Here is a 16,634-nt window from a genome sequence, read left to right as displayed (position 1 = left end):
GTAAACAGATGAACAAACCCTCCAGCTCAGCTTCCGTTAGAACTCATTTCCACATCCAAGTGTAATGAGTTTGCATTATTCTTTAATGACAAAGTTCAGGGCATTAAAAATGCTATAAATCCCACAATGCAAAAAATTACCCTAAAACCACCAAGACACTCAGAGCTAACTCACTTTGCACCAGTAACTGACAAAACTGTCCATGAGATCATCACCAGTCTGAGTTCATCTACATGCTGCCTTGATGTGTTACCCACCAGATTTCTAAAGTCTGTGCTGAACAGTTTGTTAGCACCATTCACTCACATAGTTAACATGTCGCTTCAATCTTGAACATTCCCAATGTCTTTGAAAACTGCGGTCATAAAGCCTCTCCTAAAGAAGAGCAGTCTTGATGCCGCAGTACTGAGTCATTACCGGCCCATCTCTAATCTACCATTTTTTGGCAAAGTCCTTGAAAAGGTTGTTTACCAACAGCTCACAGATTTCCTCTTAATAAACAACTCATTTGATGTTTTTCAGTCAGGTTTTAGACCTCATCACAGCACTGAGACTGCTCTTGTCAAGGTGACAAATGACATCCGCCTGAACACTGACACGGGCAAAGCCTCAGTCTTAATTCTGTTAGATCTGAGTGCTGCTTTTGACACTGTCGATCATGGCATCCTCTTACAGAGACTAGAGGACTGGGTGGGCATCACTGGCACTGCCCTAAACTGGCTAAGGTCCTATCTGGAAGACAGGAAGTACTTTGTTGAAATTGGTAGCTGTGTCTCAGACCACATGACCCTGACCTGTGGAGTGCCCCAAGGGTCAGTCCTGGGTCCCCTTCTGTTCAACCTCTACATGCTGCCGTTGGGTCAGTTGATACGCAGTGAAAATGTGTCCTATCACAATTATGCAGACGACACTCAGATCTATGTTACACTATCGGCAGGTGACTATGGACCAGTAGATTCACTCTGTCACTGCATCCAACAGATCAGTTTGTGGATGCAAAACAACTTTCTCCAGCTGAACTCAGACAAGACTGAAATAATCGTTTTTGGCCCACAGAAACAAAGAGAAAGTGTTAGCGGTCACCTCCAGAGTCTCGCTCTAAAACCTACAAACCAAATTAGAAATCTGGGGGTAATAATGGACTCAGACTTGAACTTTAATAGCCACGTCAATTCAATAACATCAGCAGCTTTTTACCATCTAAAAAACATTGCCAAAATCAAAAATATACTGTCAAAACCTTTAGATTTAGAGAGACTTATCCATGCGTTTGTCTCCAGTAGATTAGACTACTGTAACGGCCTGCTCACTGGCCTCTCCAAACGAGCTGTAAAACAGCTGCAGTACATCCAGAACGCTGCTGCTCGGGTCCTGACTAGAACCAGGAAGTATGATCACATGAGTCCTGTTCTCAGGTCTCTGCACTGCCCCCTGTGGCTCAGAGAATAGACTTTAAAGCAGCTCTGCTTGTGTACAAGTCTCTCCATGGCCTAGCACCAAAGTACATCTTGGATATGTTAGTGCCATATGAACCATCTCGGACTCTGAGGACCTCAGGGACCGGCCTCTTGCTGGTGCCCAGAGTCAGGACAAAACATGGGGAATCTGCGTTTCAGTTTTATGCAGCTAAAATCTGAAACAGTCTTCCTGAAGATGTGAGACAGGCTTCTACTCTGACAATGTTCAAATCTAAGCTAAAAACAGTTTTGTTTAGCTGCGCATATGACTGAAAGGATTTTTTCTTTGCACTCTTCTCTTTTGTTTGTGATTTTATTAGTTTAGAAAATCAGTTGGATTGATAATTTTTAATTTAGTTAATTTTATTGTAGTTAATTTTTATCTTTGCACTCTTCTCTTTTGTTTGTGATTTTATTAGTTTAGAAAATACTACTACACACTGTGGTACTAGTACACACTGTGGTACTAGTACACACTGTGGTACTACTACACACTGTGGCACTACTGTGGTACTACTACACACTGTGGTACTACTACACACTGTGGTACTACTGTGGTACTACTACACACTGTGGTACTACTACACACTGTGGTACTACTACACACTGTGGTACTACTGTGGTATTACTACACACTGTGGTACTATTACACACTGTGGTACTACTACACACTGTGGTACTATTACACACTGTGGTACTACACACACTGTGGTACTACACACACTGTGGTACTACTGTGGTACTACTACACACTGTGGTACTACTACACACTGTGGTACTACTACACACTGTGGTACTAGTACACACTGTGGTACTACTACACACTGTGGTACTAATACACACTGTGGTACTAGTACACACTGTGGTACTACTACACACTGTGGTACTACTACACACTGTGGTACTACTACACACACTGTGGTACTAGTACACACTGTGGTACTAGTACACACTGTGGTACTACTACACACTGTGGTACTAGTACACACTGTGGTACTAGTACACACTGTGGTACTACTACACACTGTGGTACTAGTACACACTGTTGTACTAGTACACACTGTGGTACTACTACACACTGGTACTACTACACACTGTGGTACTAGTACACACTGTGGTACTAGTACACACTGGGGTACTAGTACACACTGTGGTACTAGTACACACTGTGGTACTAGTACACACTGTGGTACTACTACACACTGTGGTACTACTACACACTGTGGTACTACTACGGTCACATGATGACCTGAATGTCACAGATTCCACTGCAAAGAGATGGACCAGGGACACGAGCTGGAATAGTACGAGAATTCATTTAATACACAAAAAAATATTAGAAGTCCAGGAATACATTGATAATAGTTCAAATGAGCTTTCAGTTGAAAACTGGTGGTCTCCAAAGGGCATCCATGAGGACGCTAACCCAAGGGCCCCTGGGTGGTTTGAAGCAGATCTCTTCACGATAACACTGTGGGGGCCGCCAGAAGTATAAAATCCATTGCCTGAATTCATTTTCTCTATATCTTTATTCAGATCAATATCAGTCTGGTGATTGACAGGTGGATTAGCCATATCAAAACAAATATCCCTTTACGAGGATAAATGTAGCATACGACAAATAAAAAATCACTATATGAAGATTATCTTAAGTTCTGGAGCAGGACCACACCCCTCTCACGCCCCCTTCTACGGATGAGCTATTTAAGCATCCAGGTCACACACATCAGCCTTCGTGACTTCGTGCCCCTCCCTCCGATCCTCTTCTAATTATTATTCTAATGTATGTCCCAGATGGGGGTCTCGAGGCGCCGGAGCCTTCAGCCCTCATCGCCAGACGCCCCAAAACTGCTTCCACTTGTACATTTGTGTAGTTCGTGTTTCTCGTGTGACAATAAACACTTTGCATCGTGGCCGGGGTCCGCTCTAGTGAAGGTCATAGATCGCACGTCAGAGTAAGTGGTGACCAGATTCGCTCTTTGTAAAGGATTGAAACAGTGTGCATTCTGGATCCCGGGCATTTCAGTTCCATTGACAGAAAACGATGGGCGGAGCTTGGCGGTTCAGCGGTTCTCTCCTTCTCTTATCTCTGCAGAGCGCATTGTTCCAGTCTCATATCTGGTCAGGCAGACTTCACCACGAGTTTTCCGTTTTCAACTTGAATAAGCAAAAATGTATTATACTTTATACACGAACCCAATCCGTCTCCTAGTCACTGAAGTACAAGCACAAACCGCTGATACTAATGTGCCTCTAGTCTAGATTTAGTGCTGCAAATTACCACAGTGTATGTTCCTCCACATTTCTGTTGAATTCTCTAAAAAGCAACACAAGGCTGAGCAGATGAGTGTGCTAATAAATCTGACCCTAGTTACAGTATTGCATTTATGGCATTGGTGAATCATTGTTTGTGCCCATATTGTACAAAATCAGTAGTAATCAGTAGGATGTGACGAAAAATGCATCCAAAACTCACCAAAAACCCGGCAGTAGTAACTGTAAATCGCCCTCTGACTATCGCTATAAAAAACTCTCAAAATTCAAAGTGGAACAAAATGTGATTTCAAGAAGCTATGATTGCAAAGAAAAAAAGATGGTTTTGGCAAAATGAAAGCCACAAAGATACATTTTATTTTTATCTTTTTAATTGGAGATTACTATGATACTGGCTAAATCCATGTTGTTCGATTTTGCTGCACAAATACATACAGTTTGTTTTTTCATTCTATTTACAGATATATTACTTTATATTTACCATCCTTTATTATATAAAACCACCATTCATATTATGTAGTCTTTTATTATGGTTTTATTTCCTTTTGTAAATGACTTACAGCTCTTTTCGTACTCCTACCACGACCGCGGCTGTGCACGATTACCTCTCTGTGGTGTCTGGACTCGTCAGCCGACCGCCCCAGACCGACCGCCTGTCCTGCTCTCGCACAGCAGAAGCCCCCCGGTCACACATCTTTAACCGCAGCCTGTCTCTGGGCTTTAGCTACAGCGTGTTGCCAGGTACGTGCGACTCTAAGGACTGCTTTAGCCCGGAGCTGAACACCTGCGCACCGGCCACGCCAACGACGGCGCCGGTTCCAACAAAGACGTCTCTAAATATGTCTCTATTTGAGTCAAAGCAATGGGCTGTAGCCAGAATGATCGCTCCAGAAATACAATATATTATTTTGTGTGCTGTATGTATTACTTTAAATGGAAGCCGGTGTTCAAGGAGGATGCACATATTTAAACTATAACTCTACTCTAACAAACACTTTGGCGCAGTGCTAGTATTCACGTGTATGACCTTTTTCTTGCCTAATCTCGTGTTTGCCTTTAAGCTTGACATGAACAGTATGTACGGGATCACACGTTACTCTTTCACAGGATGGCAGGGGAAAGAACATCTCTGATTCGCCGGCTTGTGACTGTCACAGTGCCAGGCAAGAAGAGCTGTCAATCAGAGGCCGTCCCCCATGCCCTTGTGGAGAAAAATATCACTTGCGGTCGACAAGTTGTTGTTCGTAGGCCTACGCAGTTGTAATGGATGCGAATTGATGGTAGAAATGCTTAGAACTCGTCTGGGGAAGATTTATGGATTTAATCGCAAGGAACGTTCCAATTTCTAACTTTGGCGTCACAATCTGTGGAAAATGTAGGAATTTCTGAGGCTCGGTGCAAGAGGACATCATTACCTGGAGTGGTTTTATTCACCCATGAGTAATATTATTACATGGATGACTCAAAATGCTTGGTCTCACTGCGTGATGTCATCTGGTGGTTTTCCAGGAGCAGCTTCTTCATGTTTAGGTTGTTAAAGTTTATACAGACATCTTCACCTCATTTTCAGCCTCTTTGATGTACCTTCTTTAAGATTTTGTGAGAACAGAAACAGGCCCAGAGTACAAGCAGAGCTGCTGTTTACACAGTATTTAAAGTCGTACTGCGGCACATGAACGACCAAAGCGTGACAATGAACCTTCGACGCGAACGCTTCCGGACGGGCACTTTTATCGGCAGACTTTACCGCAACATTTAGCACATACAATTTATTTCCACTCCGCAATATTGAGCCGTTACTGCTGTACATATAAAAACGAGATTGAGCTATCAGCGTTATTGTTCTGGGCTTTTTCATTTGCGGCGGGAAGCGAGCGAGCGCTGCTGAATGCCACTCTTTCTCAGAACGGGGGCGCGTAGAAAACCGTAAATCTGCCGCGCCATAAATCACTGTCCTCCCGGTGCGTAGCCTTTAGGTGCTCCCTGCCTCCGGTTCAGGGCAGTTCCAGAGCTGCAAACTTGGTGCCGGTTTTGATTGTACCGTGCTGAAGTTCATCTGAATCGGACAGCGCTTGAATGGGTTCTTAACCATACACTGTGCGCACTTTGACATTTGCCGATTGCGCTCCAGACTGTGCTGATTGTAAGTCATTTCAGTGATTATGTCGTCCATGGAGAGTCAAGGTCATAACCGTTACCAGTTTGCTGAGAGTCGGTGACGTTACGACCCTTTACGAGCTTCTATGCGTCATAAATGTCATGCTGTTCTGCTCTTTTGAACGGATCGGAAGATGAAAAGCTGGTTAATTCCTTAAAAGTTTTACTAATTAAAGATGTTAAAGTCCAGGGTTTAGCAATGGGTGAGTTGTAATTTGAATTTATACTCTACTCCAATATATACAGGACGTTAGTGCTTGTATGTCATGTGTAGTATATTGCTTTGCATTAATGCCACATTACATTATGTTGACATCCAAATTAGATGAGAACCAAGTCCAGGTGAGACTAAAGTCCTAAAGTCCTAAAGTCCTGGCCTGACAGAAACGTTCACAACAAGAGCAGTCCTGATTCGCTGTTGGTCGCCGAGTCAGCAGCACAGACTGGCATTTAGACCACACAAAGCTGAAGATGAAGTCCTCTAGTGATGGGTGAAAAGAAAAGTCACCAACGAATCAGGGGAACTCGCTCTAATGTTTGATTGTCTCGCCTTTAGCTTTGATGACAGCACATTCACTGGGCCATAGAGAGAGAGTGACCGCTGCACAAAGAGAGTGACCACCGCATACAGAGAGTGACCGCCGCATAAAGAGAGTGACCGCCGCATAAAGAGAGTGACCGCTGCACAAAGAGAGTGACCGCCGTACAAAGAGAGTGACCGCGGCACAAAGAGAGTGACCGCTGAACAAAGAGAATGACCACTGCACAAAGAGTGTGACCGCAGCATAAAGAGAGTGACCGCAGCATAAAGAGAGTGACCGCGGCACAAAGAGAGTGACCGCCGTACAAAGAGAGTGACCGCTGAACAAAGAGAATGACCACTGCACAAAGAGAGTGACCGCAGCATAAAGAGAGTGACCGCTGCACAAAGAGAGTGACCGCCGTACAAAGAGAGTGACCGCTGAACAAAGAGAATGACCACTGCACAAAGAGAGTGACCGCAGCATAAAGAGAGTGACCGCTGCACAAAGAGAGTGACCGCCGTACAAAGAGAGTGACCGCGGCACAAAGAGAGTGACCGCTGAACAAAGAGAGTGACCGCTGCACAAAGAGAATGACCACTGCACAAAGAGAGTGACCACTGCACAAAGAGAGTGACCGCAGCATAAAGAGAGTGACCGCGGCACAAAGAGAGTGACCGCCGCACAAAGAGAGTGACCGCCGTACAAAGAGAGTGACCGCCGCATAAAGAGAGTGACCGCCGCACAAAGAGAGTGACCGCCGCACAAAGAGAGTGACCGCTGCACAAAGAGAGTGACCGCTGCACAAAGAGAGTGACCGCTGCACATAGAGAGTGACCGCTGCACAAAGAGAGTGACCGCTGCACAAAGAGAGTGACCGCTGCACACTCTCTTTGTGCAGCGGTCACTCTCTTTGTCAGATCTGGGGGTCAGATCTGGAGTACATTAGTTTCTCTGACCCTTCTCAAACACACTGACATTTGTCCTTCCACGTGGCTGTTTCAGAAATGAGGAGCCGGGTTTAAATTTCTGATTTAAAAGCTTTAATAATGTTTCAGTCAGATGGCTATGATGGCCCTTGGTTAGTTGAAATTCTTTGTTATAATAACTCCTTATTTCTCCTGTTTCTCCAAGTCAAAGGATTCTTTCAACATAGCAAAGCTTTTCATGTCATTTTCTTTTAAAACTTGGCAGAAAAACTTTATACCTTCAGTTATTCTGACTTTAAATTGCAAATATGTGCTGTTAGGTGCAAAACCTTGGTAATAAGATTTTAACGTCTTTGTTTAGTTTGTATGTTTTGATCAGCTCCTTCCATGTTGTAAGAACAGATTTTACCCAAGGATTTTCCACGACTCCCTCAGCCTGAACAGGACAGGCTCAGGACGGCACAACATTACTCTCAATATGTTTCCATTGAGCTTCATATTCTGGTTCACACCAGCAAAGCTCTGATTTGACCTGAAATGAAGTCATTTTTATTCATAAATGTTGTTTTTAATCTGATGTGAGTTTTTTTTGCCTTGCTATACAAATCTTGAGATTGCTTTATTCCACTCATCACATCAGTTGGGTTTAAATACCGTGTTACAGCTGAGAGATCATCCAGACTGGGCCGCTCTGTGAGGCGTGTGCATGTTCCTCCCGTGTCCCATCAACCCAAACATGCACAACAGGTCAAAATCCTCCAGTGAAGGTAGTCCTGACCACACCCAGCACATCCCAGGTGACCACTGCTCCTGAGAAGTTTATCTTGGCTTTTCTCCAGCCCAGCTTAAACTGATCTCAACATTAAATACATGTGCAGACCTAAAATAAAAAATAATATAATAATAAAGAGCTTTTATTTTTGAGATTTTTAAAGTTTCAATATCTATGTCAGTGTAATCATTCATTTGTCCAGCAGAGTTCCATTGTAGAAAAAGGTTCAGTTGTGGTCAGGAAAAATAAATACATAATATAATCCATCCATCCATTTTCTGCCGCTTATCCGGGGCCGGGTCGCGGGGGCAGCAGTCTGAGCAGGGACTCCCCTCCCCAGACACTTCCGCCAACTCCTCCGGGGGGATCCCGAGGCGTTCCCAGGCCAGCAGAGAGACATAGTCTCTCCAGCGTGTCCTGGGTCTTACCCAGGGGCTCTTCCCGGTGGGACATGCCTGAAACACCTCCCGAGGGAGGCGCCCAGGAGGCATCCAGAACAGATGTCCGAGCCAACTGGCTCCTCTCGACGTGGAGGAGCTCCTCACCTTATCTCTAAGGGAGCGCCCAGCCACACGGCGGAGGAAACTCATTTCGACCGCTTGTATCCGCGATCTTGTCCTTTGGGTCACTACCCAAAGCTCATGACCATAGGTGAGGTCAGGAACGTAGACCGACCGGTAAATAGAGAGCTTTGCCTTTCGGCTCAGCTCCTTCTTCACCACAACAGTCGATGCAGCGACTGCATCACTGCAGCCGCTGCACCGATCCGCCTGTCGATCTCACGCTCCATCCTTCCCTCACTCGTGAACAAGACCCCGAGATACTTGAACTCCTCCACTTGGGGCAAGGACACCCCACCCACCTGGAGAGGGCAAGCCACCTTTTTCCGGTTGAGAACCATGGCCTCGGATTTGGAGGTGCTGATTCTCATCCCAGCCGCTTCACACTCAGCTGCAAACCGTCCCAGTGCATGTTGCAGGTCCGGGTTTGATGGAGCCATCAGGACAACATCGTCTGCAAACAGCTGAGATGGAATCCTGTGGTCCCCAAACCGGACACCCTCCGACCCCTGACCACACCCTCCGACCCCTGACCACACCCTCCGACCCCTGACCACACCCTCCGACCCCTGACTGCGCCTAGAAATTCTGTCCATAAAAATTATGAACAGAACCGGTGACAAAGGGCAGCCCTGAGGAGTCCAACATGCACTGGGAACAGGTCTGACTTACTGCCGGCAATGCGAACACAGCTCCTGCTCCGGTCATACAGGGACCGGACAGCCCTGAGCAAAGGGCCCCGGACCCCGTACTCCCGGAGCACCCCCCAAAGGACACCCCGAGGGACACGGTCGAAAGCCTTCTCCAGATCCACAAAGCACATGTGGACTGATCAGGCAAACTCCCATGAACCCTCGAGCACCCGATGGAGAGTCTAGAGCTGGTCCAGTGTTCCACGACCGGGACGAAAACCACTCTGCTCCTCCAGAAAGGCAGGACGCACTCACCACAATCACCCCTCAAACTACGTGATCAGCACAAAAAATAACTAAACTACTTTTGCGAGTTAGAGCTTCAGCCACTACTAAAGTTTGTGAAGAATATGAACACGTTTGTTGACTTTGGAGCAAACGTGAAGCTACGGTGCGAGCTAGTTTGTTACTCATTTCCTCTTGCTCACAAAGTGCCGTATGGATTTAGTAAACTTCTGGTGTTTGGTTGGCTCTATTCACACTCTGCTCTTCTTCCTGGGTCTGTCGGCTTTGTTTGGGCAGGTCTGACTGTGCAAACAAACTCGGTAAACTTTCCTAGAATCATGGGCCTCGGCGGTTCAAATGAGGTGAGAGAGAAGTGCGGGCGGAAAGAAAAGTCGACAAAACTGCCTTTTCACCAAGGCCGTAACACATTTAGGGACAGCAGAATGTGGCAAAAGGAACATTAGCACTTAAAATCTTTCAACGGTGCCTGTCATAAACTAGACACATTTCATTTGGCTGCGGGTGAGTCTTACTAGCAGTGTTCAGCCAATTTCACTCTCGTAATAACCAGGCACTTTAAAGATGCTGTTGCAGTGGAATGAGTTTGTACCAAGGAGTTTAATTAATTCAGGCTTATGTGAAAATCTTATTTTGGTCGATAAACGCTGGTTTTAGGAACACTCTGGACACACATTGTAGGCAAATGTAGTTAAATTGTAAAAACATATGATGACATTGTTGGTATTGCATGAATGTTATGCATATAGTTGCATTTGACCCATCACTGAACGCCACTGGTGCGGTTTTCAAGGTCTAACAAATGACTTATCGTTCTTAAGCGTGCTGAACGTTCAAGGTGCAGATCAGTCCGTCCTCTGCGTTGTTTTGTCATTCGGTCGATATGCGACGTGTGTGCTGCTTGTGGATGCACGGTAACAGAGCTGTGCATGTGCTGACCACTAGGGACAGTAATGAGCACAGTGCAACAGTCAAAGCTCAACCTCTGTTTGTTTTTCTTGCCTTGACATTTTGACGGTGAAGTACGTACAAATGCAAACGCTTTGAGCTGTTTGTCTGCAAATATTGAGCATATATTTAAGGGTTTCACGCAAATGATTTGAAGTATTATGTTGCTATGACAACAGTCATTTGTATCATGAACAAATCGGAAGGAATCCTTATGATTGATATGGTTTGATGTCCTACATGCCTCCGATAGACAGGAGTGTTGAAAGTGTTTGCTATAACACTTGAAACAATACATCTGGTTTGTCCATATGTTTTTAATCTTTTAATGCAGACTGCCATTGTGTCCTTGGGCAAGACATTTCACCCACTTTGCCTCCAAGTGTGCAGGTGTATGGCTGGGAGTGAATCATGTACGTCCATTAACATGCGCTGTGTCAAACAAACAAACAAACATGTAGGAAAAGGACCCTGTTCCAGATTACACATCGATGTATAGGAAAAGCGTGTAGTCTCGGCTGGTCGGGCAATAATTAACCCACAATGTGGCTGATTCAGCCCGTGAAAAGCAGCGGGGTGAGCCCAGTGCAGCCCCCCAAGGACCCTGGTCAGCCTAATGTGCATGCTTCAGATTACTGGGCTGTAAATCAACATTACAATAATGCAATTACTATGGTTTCAACCTCCCTCTTTGCCTTTATAGCTTTGGCAATAAAGTCAGTATCAATGGTAAAAATGATAGTGACTTATTTAATGCAATTGTATAGCGCGCTCCTGTGCAGATATTGATGCCCATGTTAAGTGGGATAGTGGGCTGGACCTGACAGGGACCATTTTAACCAGCTGGATGTGGCTCTGGGGACGTCTCACTCGCACATTGCTGTTCGTGGCCTTGGGTTTCGATGCTCTGTCTCCTGGTAATATATATGTACCATTACATTTCTGATCACTGACACAGAATTACAACCGGGTCCAGCAGCGTGCATCATGCGAGTTTACAGAGTGGCTGAATTACTTCCTCTGAAGGGCCTTTCTTCTAATCCTCTGTCTACATCATTAGGTGGTGATCCAGGATGTTACGTCACCAGACTTAATTAAGACCTACAAAATATTGCTGCAAACCTTATTTAACCCGGGCTGTGTAATCCAGCACACATCCAGGAGTGTCTGTAGTAGAACGTTTCAGAGGTTGTCTTCAGGGGCCAGTATTTCAAAACCTTGAATCCAGATGAAAATAATACAGATTTCTGTGTCTTTGGATTCTGATCCATGGATCAGAGATTTGTATCTCAGTATTTCAAAACTTGCAGGATTGGATGAAAATGGTCCTGGTCCTGTGCTGTCCGGTGGTGGAGTGGCTAAAGCGCAGCACACGTATGTCAAGTTCCATGTTGTGAGTTTGATTCCAACTATTTACTGCATGTCCTCCCTTCTCTCTCTTCCCCCATTACATTCTCACCCATCCTGTCCAACCTAAGGGCCAAAAATTCTTTAAAAAAAGAAATACATTTTTTTGAATCTTAATCCTCTTGATGGGGATTTCCAAATCCATGAAGCACAGGACAGAGCAAGTGATGCATAACATTTCAGTGAAACAACATTAGATTAAAGGTAGAAACGTAATTTAAAATTAATTTCATCTAGCTGATTACATTTTTTTATTTATCACAATTATATTATGTAAAATGAATAATTATGACCATATACTAATATCAATTACCACCATCAATGGATTAAAGTTCAAATGCTTGAACAAATAAAGTTTGTGCAAGTTTCTCAAACAGTGAACATCTGATCCATCTGAGATTTGTCATGTTTCTCCCCCAAAGATCTGGGAGAAGCTTTCCAAGGATCTGGGAGAAGGGTTTATCATCGACCATCGGCCGAGGATGTCCTGGTGCCACATGCACATGCATGTGTTTGGAAGTGTCATAACAAAACACTACTCAGCTTGAGGGGGCCTTGCATTGCACACGTGGGTGCTGAAGTCCCCCAATAGAACAACAGTCCTTGGTCAGTGCACTGTCCACTACCCCTCTCAGGGACACCAAAAAGGCAGGGCACTGCTGTTTGACCTGTAGGCCGACACAACAGAGAGATCTGTCCCTGGTCTGAAGGTGCAAGGACGTGACCCTCTCGCTCACTGGGGTGAACACATGGCGGGTGAGCTGTGAGGCAATAAAAAAGCCCATACCAGATTGCCTTCTCTCCTCGTGGACAACACTAGACAAATGGACAGTCCAGCCTTGAGGATAGTGCTTCCAGAACCCAAGCTGTGCGTGAGGTAATGCTCAAACTCCAGCACAGGCTCAGGCTCCTTCCCCACCCGCGAGGTGACATTCCATGTTGTCAATGCCAGATGCACCAGCCCCTGGCCTCCACCCAAAGCACACAGCAGTGGCTTCTACTATGTGCACGCCTGCAAGTACCACCCCATGTACATTGACGTCTTGAAGTGTGGTTTACGATTGTTTTAATAGAGACATTAATCAACCTTAATCCACCTGCAGGCCTTTAATCAGGCCCACACTGTGCTGCTGCTGCATCTCCTCAGTTCCGACTCGCACAACACTTTAGACATTGCTTGAGCAGAGAGGTCTGATCAGGTGAAGAGATGTGGCTTTAGGAAACACAGCAGGATCAGAAAAGGTTTATTGCCATTGTCAATGAACAGAATTCACAAACTTGCTTCGGCGATTCAGTGCAACATAAATCAATGAACAATAAAGCAACAAAGCAAAAAGAAAAAAACAATTTAAATACAATTTACAGTTGGATTTACATGTAGTGCAGAAAGTGAACAGTGAGTGAATAAATTATGATTAAAGTGACAGTGTTTAAGAAGTGTTCATGAGACAGAGGGAAATAAACTGTTCCTGTGGGGTGAGGTTCTGGTCCGGTTGGACCGTAGCCTCGTGCCTGAAGGGAGTGGCCTCCTGCCTGAGGGGAGTGGCCTCCTGCCTGAGGGGAGTGGCCTCCTGCCTGAGGGGAGTGGCCTCCTGCCTGAGCAGAGTGGCCTCCTGCCTGAGGGGAGTGGCCTCCTGCCTGAGGGGAGTGGCCTCCTGCCTGAGGGGAGTGGCCTCCTGCCTGAGGGGAGTGGCCTCCTGCCTGAGCAGAGTGGCCTCCTGCCTGAGGGGAGTGGCCTCCTGCCTGAGGGGAGTGGCCTCCTGCCTGAGGGGAGTGGCCTCTCATCCCAGAGCCATGGAGAGCAAGCTGCCAGAGCAAATGAGGTCCTGGTGATGGAGGCTCCCACTTGAGGTCCTGGTGATGGTGGCTCCCACTTGAGGTCCTGGTGATGGTGGCTCCCACTTGAGGTCCTGGTGATGGTGGTGCAGAGGAAGTGGAGGGAGTCCACGGTGGAGATGGGGTAGTCTGTCAAGGTGAGTGCGGGGCTGGGGGGCTGTGACTTTCCTGAAGTCCACGATCATCTCCACCGTCTTCTGGGCGTTGAGCTCCAGGTTGTTACTGCTGCACCAGGACCAGCCGCTCCACCTCCTGTAGACAGACTCATCCCCGTCCCAGATGAGCCCGATGAAGGTGGTGTCGTCACGGCGACAAGGGTGGTGTCGTCACGGCGACGAGGGTGGTGTCGTCATGGCGATGAGGGTGGTGTCGTCCGCAAAGAGTCGTTGCTGGAGGTGCAGCAGTTTCATATTTCATGTTCCTGCAGCTGCTGCTCATGAATGAATATGACTCAAAGTCTTTTACCTGCGGCTGATTTTTCTAACAGTTTTCTCAAATAATTATTACAAACTCTATAAAATTATTGAAGTTTTTATATACATTTTACATGATGTTTGGCCCACGATGGAAAATGAGAGGATGTGTTTTGTGCCGAAGCCCCGCCCAGTTTAATATCACACACGAGGTGCTGTGTGATATTAAACTGTGGGTGCTGTGGGTGCTACTTTCTGCTGGTGACGTGAGACACAATGCTCTTTGTAAGACAGCACATAATGTACTTTCTATTGAAAACAGAGTCTATTTTGTTATTACAGAGAAAGGCTGTGAAAAACGCGGCCCACCGCCAGCGTACAAGGCTACACTCTAAAGATGTCTGTTTTAGAGAGCTAAAGTGAGTTCTCTTTTCCTTTCACAAACAAACGGTGGACTTGGCCAACATGTAAGAGCATCCTTTACGTTTACATAAATACTCTTGTTTAGTGTCTTAGCTTTAGTACACTTGTGTCCTCTGAAGGGGAAGGATCCTCCTCAGCTCTCCATTGTGAACTCTGCTCGACCTGCGAGTGGTGATCAGACACAACCAACATCTGGTCGAAGAAGGATTAAGCCTTTCCTGCCTTAAGTGTGACAATAAATCAGCATGTGTTGTCTTCGGGCCGCTCTCCCGGTCGCCACGGCGCCACAGCAGAGCCCGACATGTATCTGGACACTTTGAACAGACAAATGAAGGATAAAAAAAAAAAACACACATGATTTGACATTAACTTTAAAGCCACATTTACTCAACTATAGAAGAAATGTGAAATATCATGCATTAATGTTGAAGGTTTACTCTTTTCTCTGATCCTTGTTTTGTAATTAACGCTGTGTTTGATTGAGTGTGCGCTTGTGTGCGGTCATGAGCTGAAGTCAATGGATTTAATGAAAACAACAACCTCAGACACCACGCCCCCGAGGCGCATATATATTCAAGTGTTACAAACGAGAAAAACGCTCTGCTTTGTTCCTTTTTGCTTGTACGTTTCCTCTTCACCGCGCTCGGCAAAACTCTAAATCCTTCTTGGCTCCACTTCTTATCTAGTACGTCAGACATGAGGCCGTGGCCACGCCTTCTGTAAAACCGTGGTCACCGATCTTCACCTGGAGGACCACTTCAGCGCGCCTAGGGCATAAATAAGACCACCTTAGTAAATCACAGCCACAAACCTCATGACGTCAGAGAGTTGAGGCTGTAGCTTGTCACTCTCACCTGTTTGTGTTCAACTCTGCGGATTTATTTACTCCATAAATAAACTACACTAAATAATTCTAGTTTCTGGATTTGATGCTTATCGCACGAGTCACTAAACCGGTTCTCTCTGTTCATGTTAAACGTGTTTTTAATTCCTTTCTGATTTGTTCCCCCTGCGCCCGTCTCATGATATACTGCTAAATAACTCTCCTAAATCACTAAATGAAGCATTCATACTGCACCTTCATAAAAATGAAATGAATGAATCACGCAGTAAACTACAGTAGTCTATATTTTAGGTATTGATTTATTTGAGAGCACAACATACATTAACCTTCATCAGGAGGGACGATTGTACCCGGGGCAGGATGATCTCATTACGTCGCACTCAGCTCTCTTTCAGGGGCGGAGCCTTTAGTGCGAGAGGAAACCAACGCATGCACGGGGAGAACATGCAAACTCCAGACAGGGGAGAACACGGGGAGAACGTGCAAACTCCAGACAGGGGAGAACACGGGGAGAACGTGCAAACTCCAGACAGGGGAGAACACGGGGAGAACATGCAAACTCCAGACAGGGGAGAACACGGGGAGAACATGCAAACTCCAGACAGGGGAGAACACGGGGAGAACATGCAAACTCCAGACAGAACACAGGGAGAACATGCAAACTCCAGGCAGGGGGAGAACACGGGGAGAACATGCAAACTCCAGACAGGGGGAGAACACGGGGAGAACATGCAAACTCCAGACAGGGGAGAACACGGGGAGAACATGCAAACTCCAGACAGGGGAGAACACGGGGAGAACATGCAAACTCCAGACAGAACACAGGGAGAACATGCAAACTCCAGGCAGGGGGAGAACACGGGGAGAACATGCAAACTCCAGACAGGGGGAGAACACGGGGAGAACATGCAAACTCCAGACAGGGGGAGAACACGGGAAGAACATGCAAACTCCAGACAGAACACAGGGAGAACATGCAAACTCCAGACAGAACACAGGGAGAACATGCAAACTCCAGACAGGGGGAGAACACGGGGAGAACATGCAAACTCCAGACAGGGGGAGAACACGGGGAGAACATGCAAACTCCAGACAGGGGAGAACACGGGGAGAACATGCAAACTCCAGACAGGGGAGAACACGGGGAGAACATGCAAA

Source organism: Eucyclogobius newberryi, unplaced genomic scaffold (genome assembly GCF_026437365.1).
Source record: "Eucyclogobius newberryi isolate DKJ021-1_F unplaced genomic scaffold, fEucNew1.0.hap1 SCAF_5, whole genome shotgun sequence".
Lineage (NCBI taxonomy): Eukaryota > Metazoa > Chordata > Actinopteri > Gobiiformes > Gobiidae > Eucyclogobius > Eucyclogobius newberryi.
The sequence above is the reverse complement of the archived record's forward strand: the minus strand, read 5'-3'. Positions refer to the sequence as shown.